This window comes from Poecilia latipinna, unplaced genomic scaffold (genome assembly GCF_001443285.1).
Source record: "Poecilia latipinna isolate Pla-1442-1.1 unplaced genomic scaffold, P_latipinna-1.0 Scaffold311, whole genome shotgun sequence".
NCBI lineage: Eukaryota > Metazoa > Chordata > Actinopteri > Cyprinodontiformes > Poeciliidae > Poecilia > Poecilia latipinna.
In genome coordinates this window covers 5,395-17,273 of record NW_015112927.1, presented here as the reverse complement: position 1 = coordinate 17,273, position 11,879 = coordinate 5,395, and positions in this window count along the sequence as shown.

The window sequence follows — 11,879 nt, the reverse complement described above, 5'->3', positions numbered from 1 at the left end:
TCAAAGTCTCCAACATCGTCACATGCGTTACTCACTGACAGTATGACACACAGGCTGTTTCACGTGCCATATTATCACAACAATAGACCGAGTCACTCAGTGTGGCTTCGGCTCATGCAACAAGAATCACGCAGACAGAAATAGCTGTTATCACCGGGCCCTCTGGGAGTCCAGTTATTAAACATGGGGAAAAAAATCAGAGTGAGAGATTTAATAATATTATGTATTAATATAGTCACATTCAATAAATTAGAATATTATTGAAAAGTTTTTTTTTTGAGTAATTCATTGATTCTGATCTTTTTAATGATGATTTTTTTTTGTTGTTTGTTTTGTTTTTTTTACTTATAGTTGATGAAACAAGCCTCATCGGAAATACTGTACATATTTTAATTTACTGAATATGATACATAGTTGTGGGTTCATCTCCTCCACCTCTGTCTCCAAAGCCCACAGCACATTTCCACCCTGAAAGATCTGTGAACCTGTTCAAATTTGCTATAAGAATAAATGTGTATCTGGGCAGGTTAAGAAATACATTTCAGTTTGCATCACTCATTTAATTTTAGTACACATCTACTGATATTCACCCCAACAACCCCAAAAAGATTTTTTTGAATTGAAGCAAAAAACTACATTTCCATGAGTAAAAAGGGAGCAGAGAGAAGAAAAACAATTATTATGTAACCGACCCCTCTCACATTACAATAAACTGAGTAAATACAGCTGGCCGTACCAAATCAAACGGATTTGCAAAACTAACAACTACATAGCAAATCTCTTTCAAATAGTATTACTTTATTGCATTGACTTACTATTCTTTTTTTTACAGCATGTCCTAAACAAAAAAAAAAATCCACAGCTTCAGTCCTTATATGGAAATGCACACCTGTTTTAAAATAGCTTGTAAATATGTACTTTAAAAAAAAATTCTCCAATGATCACTGTCCTTGTGTGTTATAACAGAAAGCATCTGCCCGTCATTTGGCAATAATTTCTTTCTAGTACTGAGTCTCTGAAGGACAACTTATGCAAGACAGCGGCTGCAGAAGTCATCTTTAGAAATGGAAATCCTGAGGTAGGACTGTGAAGTGAGGACTGACTGAATAAAGCAGGAGTCATTTCTGTGCCTTAAAGCTGCATCCATGTTTGCTGCTGTCTTATTAATGCATCTGTGTGTCACACGCAGCACAGTTAGCTGTGCATGCTGTGGCTGCAGAACGATGCCTAAAACTGTCCTAAGGCTACTCATACTGAATCTGACAGGCTGTCTGCAGTTCATTTTCTTTGTTCTCTCTGTCTTTGTAGTCCAAACTCACTCCGGCTCTTCTTCAATCCTCATTTAAAGTCCCAATCAAGTGGCACTTTGGTAGCCTAGCGATGATAAAACGAAGGTAAGATGACTTTCGTATAACGAACAGAGCTTTTAATGGACGAGGCATAAAATAAAGTCATAGGAATATAGACATGGACAAATGCAGAGACTTCTTATGTTTACAGTCAAGAACGTAAATTTAACGTAAATAAAAAAAAAAAGATCAATCACTGTTAAAGCTTCATTAAACTAAAGGGATGTTACATTTCAAGTATTCAGGACCAGATCTATTAGAGCTCTGTGATGTCCAGTTTTGTAAGGTTGGCAAAACACCAATGCTAACACTGCAAACATTAACAAAACCCTAGATTGAACTAAGTATCAGCCCTGATTCTGAAACTATGGTCTCAGTGTTTTGATGTCATTGTTTGGTTCTCCATTTTGGGACAGTTTTCTCTCCCAGTTCTGTTGCCCAGACCAACCGCCTGAACAAAACAGGTGGGAGTGAAAAAAGGGGAAAAGAGCAAAGAGGGAGGCAGAGAGGGGGGACCGAAGGGTGCAAGATGGGAGGGGAGAATAACTGTGGTGAAGTAGCCTATACTTGGGTCCGATTCTTACTCCACCCCCCTCCCAAACCACCATCCTACGCAAACACAGCTCTCCTTTCTCCTAGGGACACAAACAACATAGCTGGGAGTCGACTGCTTCTGGCGACCGAGTGAAGGCACACAAGATGCATGCATCGGGAAAACCGTATGGACGGTCAACAAACCGCATACTACAAAGATTGATTTATGGCAGAATTTTTTTTTCTTTTAATGGCCAAAAATGTGTCTGAGGCCAGGTCCGCTTTCATGAGGTCTGAAAATAACTGCAAAGAGTTAAAGGTTTTCCATTTGCCGTAAAGTGCAGAGGCACTGAGCAGACTGCAGCAACAAAAACGACTTTGAAACCAGTTCAAAGAAAAGAACTGAAAAAGCAGTTCACAGTTCTGTTGACAACAGGTTTGGCTGGTCACACTCAAAGGCCAGTGCGTGAAAAAGTTTTTTATATCCGCAGAAGGAGAGATCTTTAGCGCAGGTGCATATTATTTGCCCGCTGAGTGAACGTCATCACCCTCAATACCTCCTCTCTTGATGTAAGAGCTGTGCAAAGTGCTTTAAGGGCCGCCGTGTGTATCAATGCTACCGCTGAAGATCAGGTAACAACAACAGAAAGTCCACTAGTCAATCAAAGTGTGCAGGGCCCGGGCTTTCTGTCACATGTTCAGGCGCATTCACTAACGAGGCCGGAAGAGGGAGAAAACGCAGGAAATTCCCTGCATTCCTGACAGGAAGAGATAATCACCCCATGACCCACAGTGTGGAATATTGCCAGACTCCAAGAATAAGATCCCAAGCTTCGCTCAAGACTTTTAAAAGGTGGAATCCACTCGTCCTGCTTTAAATGCACGGAAATACAGACGGTAACTCACTCAGCGCCTGACAGCTTTAGAAGCTTTTCTCAAAGCTGAACTTGATCTATAGCTACTGATTTTATCTGCCTTTTCCGTGTAGTGTTTGGCTCTTCAACCTAACAGCGCTTTGCATTTGAAAACATCCAATATGGCATATATCATTAATCAGCTAATCATAGGCGTTATACATGACAAATTCACCATAAAATAACTGGATCCTCCATTAATAAATGCAAGGAAGGACAAACAAACACATCTTAGTGGGAAGTTGGAATTTGTGAATCTTAAAAGCTGAAAAATTGAAAAAGCTGAAAAAGACGAATTTCAAAGATAACGCAAGCAAGTTACTGAACAGACTTTTTGTCATTGCGTAACACAAAGCAAAAGCAGCATTACATTTAGTGTGGACACAATCTTTTTTTGGAGGCAAAATGAGGAACTCATTGAAAAGTATTTTAGCCAAACGATAATCTTGCAAAGTCTTTGCAGTTCGGAGCTTTTACTTTACTTTTACTTTTACTTCTGGTTATCAGTACAAATGTTTTTGAAAACTTTTCAGCTTTTTCAAACTTAAAAGTGATCATAACTACTTTTTTTTTAATCTAGTTACTTTAAAATCATTTTCTAGCACTTATCTGAGACCTGACAACAATTTTTAAAACAACTTATTTCAGGTTTTAAATAAATTAAATTAAATATCTATTCTTCTTAATCTGTCGTCGTGTTTCACCCGAAAACATTCAGCTCAGCTCTTTGGATTTAAAATGCAATCATCATTAAACTTTGGGTACAAACCGTTCAAATCTAACTACAAATCAAAGTCTAATTTTTGATACTGTAAAATAGAAAACCCTGACAAACAAAAATGACAAAAAGTGTTTATTGCAGGCAGATTTATCATCACTTAGATGTATTGGCGTATATGTCAGACCTTAAGCAATCCTCTAATAGCCTTTAGATGATCATCCAGGTGGGTAAAGACTACAAGTCCTGAGGGGGTATGAAGGTTAACATGAGAACTGTCTATGTGAACATGCATGTTTAATAATTCAAGTGGAAAACAGACTGGTTTTAAATGGCACAGCAAAGTCCTGCTTACAGTGAGACAAAACAAGCCAGAGGGATTTCTGTGCCGTCTCTCCGCTTAACTCACAAAAACACCTTCAGATTATGAATGCAACAACCACAAAACTTAAAACGACATGATGAAACTCTGCCATCACCAAAGGCGGTGGGCGCGATTTCACAGGATATCTGGCGCCTCCCTCCTTTGCTTTGAAAGTGGAACCAGCTGTCTACATCTTACGTAAGGACGCGCGAGATAAAATACTTATTCGACAGCAACAACAGACCCCAACACACTACAAACACACACGGATATACAGGTTGTTCACCGTTTGCTTTTACCTTATCTAATGTACTGGGCTGACAATGGAGGCAGTGTGAGGAGATGAAGTTGTTTCCCTCTCTGGCTGCCATTACCCAAAAGAGGAAACTCCTCTGTGCAAGTTGTCAGCAGAGTAATACCACAGATGGAGCCTTGACAGGGATACAGTATCTACATACTGGAGAGGGATAACAAGTAGTATATATTTCAGAATTTGCAGGAGTTACGCTGTATTGCAACATACATATCCTGGTGATTTAAAAAAAAAAAAATGCTGCCCGAAAAAATGCTGCCTTAATAATTTCTCAGCTTCACTAAACATTTCATGGAGTGCGATTGTTTTACAAAAAAATCTAGCAAGGTTTTGTTTTTTTAAAGGCAAATATATATATATAAACGTGTATTACCATGTATGAAACAAGATGTGTTGTGAATGCCTATGGTTTTAAACTGACAACGTTTTTTGCTGGAAAATACGCTAAAAGGCTGTGTAACAACTGCAAACACAGAAAAGGACAGAGTGAGCACCTCGATTTTCCGCCAAGCGCTTGCTATAAAGGAAATCTGGGTGAGGTTTGTGAAGTAAACGGATGAATTGGAAGGATTTCTCTGCACCCACCACAAACAGTCTTTTACATTCCTCAAATTGCTAAATAATTACCTTCAATCTTGACTTCAACAGAAAAATCCCAAGCTGAGTGACAAGCACACAATGAAGTCAGGACAGGTAGCTCTAGAGGAGTCAGCAGTACAAGTGTTGTTTGTGAGCATAATGTTTTTTCACACTACTTCAGCACAGTTGAACCTTCACAATAAAAACACTGAGTGACTGTGGGGAGCAGAGTGAGACTTAAGGTACACTGTTTGCTTTCGATTCTTTATGCTCCAATCATGCAGGGTCAAATTGCTGCGGAGTTCTGACCAAAACAGACCCAAAGTCTGTCTTGGTCGGACAATCGGAGACGCAGTCACAGGGAGTCGCTTGCGGTCTACAAAACCCCATTAACTTTAATGTGTTGCAATTGCTGTGTACATCATCCAACCAAATTTCCTGTTGGATCGGACGCCAAAGCGGACATGGTGGGTCTTGGCCTTTACGCTTTCCAATCACTGCCACTGCTCTGTACAAGCACGGTGTGACTCACTAATATAAAATGTTACTGCACTTTTACTATATTCTCAGTTATCTTGTGCTTATTTTCTTTTTCATTTCATGTAGTTTTCCATTTTGAACAAAATAATCAATATATTTATGCAACGCTACAAGCCTGAATACATTTGAAAGAAAAAGTTTAAAATATGTTGTCTTTGCACTTTGTTTTTAAGATATGCTTCATCTTCCTGTGTTCTTGGCCCAATAAGCAATAAAAAAAATCCTAAAACAACTTAAATTGGATATGCCAAGCAAATGTATTGTTCCAAAGCATCCAAACTGAATCCATCCATTTCAGTCACTTTATCACACAAAGTGAAATGGATAAAAGAAACTGTCAGTCTCTTAATGTTGGGATAATTACTGGTCTGTCTAAATACAAAATCACTGCACCACACCATCTTATTGGAAAGTCAAAAATGAGACAGGAAAACACCTTGCTGATTGTGAATAGAAAAGTGTGACTTTTAACTACTGCCATTCACTGCTGTTATTTTGACACAATATATTGGTGACAGTGTGGTTGGAATGGAAGTGCCATCGCATCTGCTGGTCTGAATGGGAACAAAAATGATGTTATCTAAGATTTGCTACAATTTATATTCAACTAGAATTTCTTTCACAAGTGTCCATTCATCTGTACATGGTAATAAGGGTTGACTGGGCTCCAGCCATCTTCCAACTCTTTGCCAGATGTTCTTGAAATTAGTTCGGTAGATTTTTCTACAATCGATCCAAGAAGTAAAATTAATCTGCAAAGGTCACAGAATTGTTTCTAGGATCTTCTTTTGCCTGTCAAATAATAATAATAAAAACACACACACACCCACACCCACACGGCAGGAATCTACATGTAAATTAAAAAGAGAACGTGCATTACTGCCTGAATACTCAACAAACTGTTACAGCTCTTCTTAAGAACCTCATTAAAGCAAGCTCGGCTGTTCTTCATTAAAAAAAAAAAAATCTTGTTTATTTTACCAGAGAGAAATTCCCGCCAAGAGGGGTGACGACAGTTATAATTGCTCTGCTTATGAAACAATATTTACTCCAAACAGCAGCTGCTTCACAATGCACTTAAACACACACACACACAAACGGAGCGGACACACGCAAAAAAGAAAAAAAAAAAGCTGAGTGACAGTTGTTTGTGTCACACTGTGTGTTCTCACCAGAGTCCACAGTGGGCTATGTATGAGGCCATCAAGGCAATAATAGCTCAGTATGATAAAATTAACTCCCAATAAGCCTCCGTACTTTCCCACACAGACAGCTGAGGCTGGAAATTACAGTGTGTGGAGGTACACTCTGTCCACATGCCTTTTTCTGTCAAACTCACTGACCCTCGACTGCCCTTCTGGATTTACTTCCAAACTTACCCAGGAAGAGTCATGCATGTATATATAGTGTGTGTATATATATATATATATATATATATATTCATCCCACACTCCCTTTTGCAAGTCACATTACGCCATAAACATTTTGAATATGGTGGTTTGCTGTGACTTCCATATATAAATGATTTGGTTGGGCTTCAGAGCAGATGTAGGTGGGTCTGCCCCTCTGCAGCTGTACAGAAGCGTAGGAGCAGCACGGTGACAGAGCCAGCCTGCCTGCAGCTCCTGGAGGATGAGTTCTGCTGCCTCTCTCTCTCTCTCTCCGTCTGCTGATGAAGATGACGACAAAAAAAAAAAAAAAATGGCGGGGACAAACTCAGAGAGAGCTGAGGGGGGGAAAAATAATGAGGAAGATCTGACTATTCTGTAAGCGCTACACAACAGAATAGTCTCAGTCGTCCCCATCACGGCTCGCGCTCCATGAGAAGACTGTCTGAAGCTTGTTATTTATCTATTTTTAATATTCACCTCCACAGCTGTTCTCTAGCAGCCAAACACTTAGTGACTGATGGGAAATCCCCCCTTGCCTATATGTTGATAAACAACAAGCAGAAGTAAAAAAAAAAATATCTCAGAGGTGAATAAAACCACATCCTCGGGCCTCATGCATGTTCGAGCGAGTTTTGTGATGTGCAACTTTAACATCAGTAATGAAAGCTGGTAATGGACAGACAGGAGCTTGTACTCATTCTAAGCTAATGTCTCATTTAGAAGGCAGGACTTTTTTTATTTTATTTTAACAGAAATTTAATTCACACTAATTATTAGACAGGCTCCAAAACCCCCCCAAAAAAAAGGTTGCATCTTTTTGCACAGCGAGTATTTTACATGTTTTCAGGTGTTTGTATTACTTAGTAAAATTGGGTAAAAGGATAAAACTTGCTGGACATATGAAGGTCTAAACGAGGGCTCTGGGTAGTCCTGATGTTTCAACTGCGTCTGCTGCTCAGAGGAAGACTGACTTTTCATTCACGGCTGTCTTTGTGTTTAAACAAGAAGGATCTAATTGAGGAGAAAATGCTGAATCTCCAGACCGAGCTCGATCCGATAACACCGAGACGTCATCAGCGTTCTTTCCCCCCGACTTTAGGAAGCTCCTCTACAGGCACAAGTCATTACGAACTGATTAAATGTTGCTAAGCCTTGCTCTTCTGAAACCCGAACAGCTTTCAGTTTTGTTCTCGGTAAAGCCCCCTCATGATTGAGTAGGCACTGAAACGTCAAATTGCATTTCTTGCTGTAAATCTCTTTTTTTTTTTTGCACATTAAATGCCTGCTTGTTATGGATGGAAGGGAAGTAAACAAGTAGGTCATCTATTTGTGTCTGTGTGTGTGTGTGTGTGTGTGTGTTGGCGTGAGCATGTTTCCCATGCCTCTTCTTTCTGAAAGGCATTCATCTCTTCATTTTCACACACAGCCATGTCCTACTTAGAGGCCCTGAGATTCACAGTTAAACAGAGTTCACCTTTACCTCTGGAGGATGAGACAAGGTCTTCCTTGTACATGTTACGACCCCCTGTTCTGCGTGCGAATGTCTAGTTGTTGTATTGTTTAAAAAAAAAAAACGTCATTCTGTCAAATATTGCACAAACTGCTGTGCAGCATAATTCAGGAGGTGTGACGGAAAATCGTTGAGGAGAAAACACGATCTCTGTTTAGGATGGCCAATTAGTGATGATAAATGCCAAGCAGTAGAGGGCAAAATATGCAGAAAGACCGACCCCTTGTCACAGAAACCCAAGCGCTTTCTCCTGCTCTTTCTTCTCGACATCCGCGCGCATCCTCGCTCTTGACCTCTGCCTCCTTTTCTGACTGTATTGATCTGTTATGACTACGTTTGTTTGGCCGAACGGATGCTGAATTAAGAGGAGCTTGTGAATTCCGGCGATAAACAATCTTTGAAGTGGAGAAAAGCAGCCGGCAGCAGGCGGCTCTTTGGCTCCAAACGGAGCATGACGCAAGTCAACAACAACACCAGGCATTTAAATAAAGGCATCACAAGCATGCTCCAGCAGAACAAGAATGTCAGAGTTAATGAGAAGTCTGAATTTTGATGGAGCCAAAGCAACTATATCTGTCAGCACAAGTATTCATATGAAGCCAAATGATATCATCAATGTAGTTGAAATCTTCGGTAATTCTCATTTGAGAGAATCTTTCCTCAAAACAAACAATATCAGCATTTTCGCTGCACGTGGAGCCCATATTCAATCATGAAACTGGCCAACGACGCTGTCAAATAGTGCCGTCCAATGCAAACGGACATAAAAATAGACCCAGAAAAACCCCAAACGCCTGCTCTGCAGAAAAACTTCCAAGAACAGACGGTACAAATAAATATTGAGTTGAACATATTCTAAGAGTTTTTTTAAGGTTAAAACCACAAAATTCAATGTATCTTCTTAAGACTTTATGGGATATACCGACACAAATGGTTTTGAAATGGAAAACAAAGGATAAATATTTTACATTTTTCACAGAAAATCTAAAATAAAAAGCTTGTGGCAAACTGTAAAAAAAAAAGAAGGACTTTTTAGGCTTTCTTTCAACAATAAGTTACCTTCTGAAGCTAATTTCACTTGAGTTTCAATTAGCTGCTTCAGAGCATCAATAAATGCAAATCCACACACCGCTTTTCTAAATCAGTGTTTCAATTTCCATTTCTATATTTCACAGGCCGTGTCCAGGTCTATTTACACTTTCTGTTGCACGTTGAGCTTCTGGATTATCGGGCTCTGGTTGACGTGGATACAAGATATCAACAAGACAATATTTATGAAATTGTGCTCTAAACTGGAAGCTAGCCTGGAACTTGTGAGCAAGACCATGTGGACTTCCTGTCCACATATGGTTTAAGTCTTAATAGTCACCAAGTGTAGGAGTGAGGAAAGATACGGCCCACACTGTTTTCCCCAGTGGATTTTCACAGGATGAGTCGGAGAGTAGCTGCTTCTTTGCTAAGTCTGACAAGTGATAGTTATAAAGGACGCCTCATATTAACTGCTATCCTGAGTATTTATTGTGAGCAGATGTAATCATTTATCTTAAGTATTTCGATTTCATTCTGTCCTAACACAAGTAATTATAACTCCTTGTCTTTTTATATACTTATCAGTTTCCAGGAAGAATGAAAACACATTAGATAAACTACAGCTTAACTTGTAATTGTGCTTTAAAAAAAATCTAAATATTAGGCACACTCAAAAAGTTACACTAAATAGACCCAAAAGAGAAAACTGAAATGTTCAAGTGTCCTACAAATATTTCAATGCATTTTATTGGGATTTTATGGGATAGACCACAAAAAAAAAAAAAAAAATTGTGCAGGAAAATTGGTCAAACCATATTTGCTTTAGTCTTTAACTCTCCCACAGTCGTAAGAGATGGGGTCACACTGGTGGGGTCACACAGACCCCGCGCGCGTTCTTTACGAGTATTTTTATGTGTGGTTTCTGGGACCCCACGGCCTGACAGGAAATCCTCCACTCCCAAATGTGTTTCCACACAATGGGCTTTAACTACAAAGATTCCACACAAGCAGCGTTAAAGTGCATGAGCCAAAAAAAAAAAAAGTAAGTACACACAGTAAGTGGGCTACTGGTTGCCGTCATGGAGAGCCCGTACAAAAACAAGATAAAGAAGGTAAAGTAGAAAGTCCTTATGCCTGGGGTATAATAATAATAATCGTAATAATAGTAATAACAATATATTTCCTTTAACTAAGTATGCAACGTTGTACAACACAACTCTCTTTTGAAAGTAACTTCCTTCTGTGTCCATAGCGATCAGACTTGTTGAGTGGATGACAAATGTCAAGAGATTCTCACACCCGAGTTGTGTATCTTTCCAGCTCCTCTAGAGTTACTGTTGGCTTCTCAGCTACTTCACCGACTAATACTCTGTGTGCCTGTAAAGTCAGGTTATTTGGATAGCAATGGCTTGATTTCCATTTTCAGATTAATTGAGTGGTGCTCTGCAAGAAGTTATCACTGAGTGCAACTGGTTACACTAGATGTCATTTACAAGCATCCCACACACAACACAGTTTACTGTTTTTTCTTTTCTTTTTACAGATTTCCACGAATTTTGAAAACCATCAATCCTTTTTCTCCCACTTCACATTTAACCTTCCCAATGAGCTGCCCAAATTGGAACTGGACTAGAGAAATAAAGATCTCAGGAAATGTCTTCTCTAAAACTCTTCCCCAGAGGTAAATATAATCAGTTTTTCTGAGCTGCTCTGGATGAAAGGTGTTTATAAATTGGTAATAAGGACCTGAACCTCAGGGCTCCGAGTTCAACTTTTTTTTTTTCCTCCTCCTCCTCCTCCTCATCCTCTCAGTCAAAACGCTGCACTGAATATTGACTTTACTGTATGCACACCGCAGTCCAACGCGATTCCCAGAGGACGGAGAAGCCTCTAACCGAGCACAAGCTCCCCAACACTTTGAGGCTGGCCGTGGCAGCGGAGTGCTGTGCACAGGAGACTGCCAAGTTGTGCCAGAGACTCAGAGACAGCCAAAACTCACAGTAGCTCTCCCCCACTTACCAGAGCTGCTCACTCTTCTGCAGGTGTGGTCCCCTCATCATAAACACTTTAGTAATGTGCAGCATCGGGTTCCAGGAATAACCTCAAAAACCAATTGCGCATGAAATCAGAGGCTTTTTCAAGATTAATATATAATTACAGCTTCAGTGTTTTTCTTTCCTCGTTTCTCCAGGGAATGCAAATAATTTCTAACCAACAGTCAGAGGGAGTGATATTGTTTAACATGCTATTGGCGTGCAGAAATCCCAGCATCTGCTGCTCCTCCGTGTGTGTGCGTGCGTGCGTGTGTGTGCGCGTCTTCTCCGGTTACATACATGTTTCTCGCTCACGTGAAGCAAATAAGAAGGAGCTTTCTTGAGCATTCGGTTGAAACTAGATGTTTACATGCACTGCACAGAAAGATGCAGTGCTTTAAATATCACTGTATGTAATTAAATCGGGCTAAACACTTCCTGTTGTAGTTTAGTCAGGGCTACCACAAATATTTCTTCTTCATTTAATGATTTATTTATGTTTTTTCCTAATTGATGATGTCTTTCAGTATTCCATTTTCACACAAGGAAGGCTTATGTTTGATGTTTTGCCTTAAAATCTATCCACCGGCATGCTTCCATTGAAT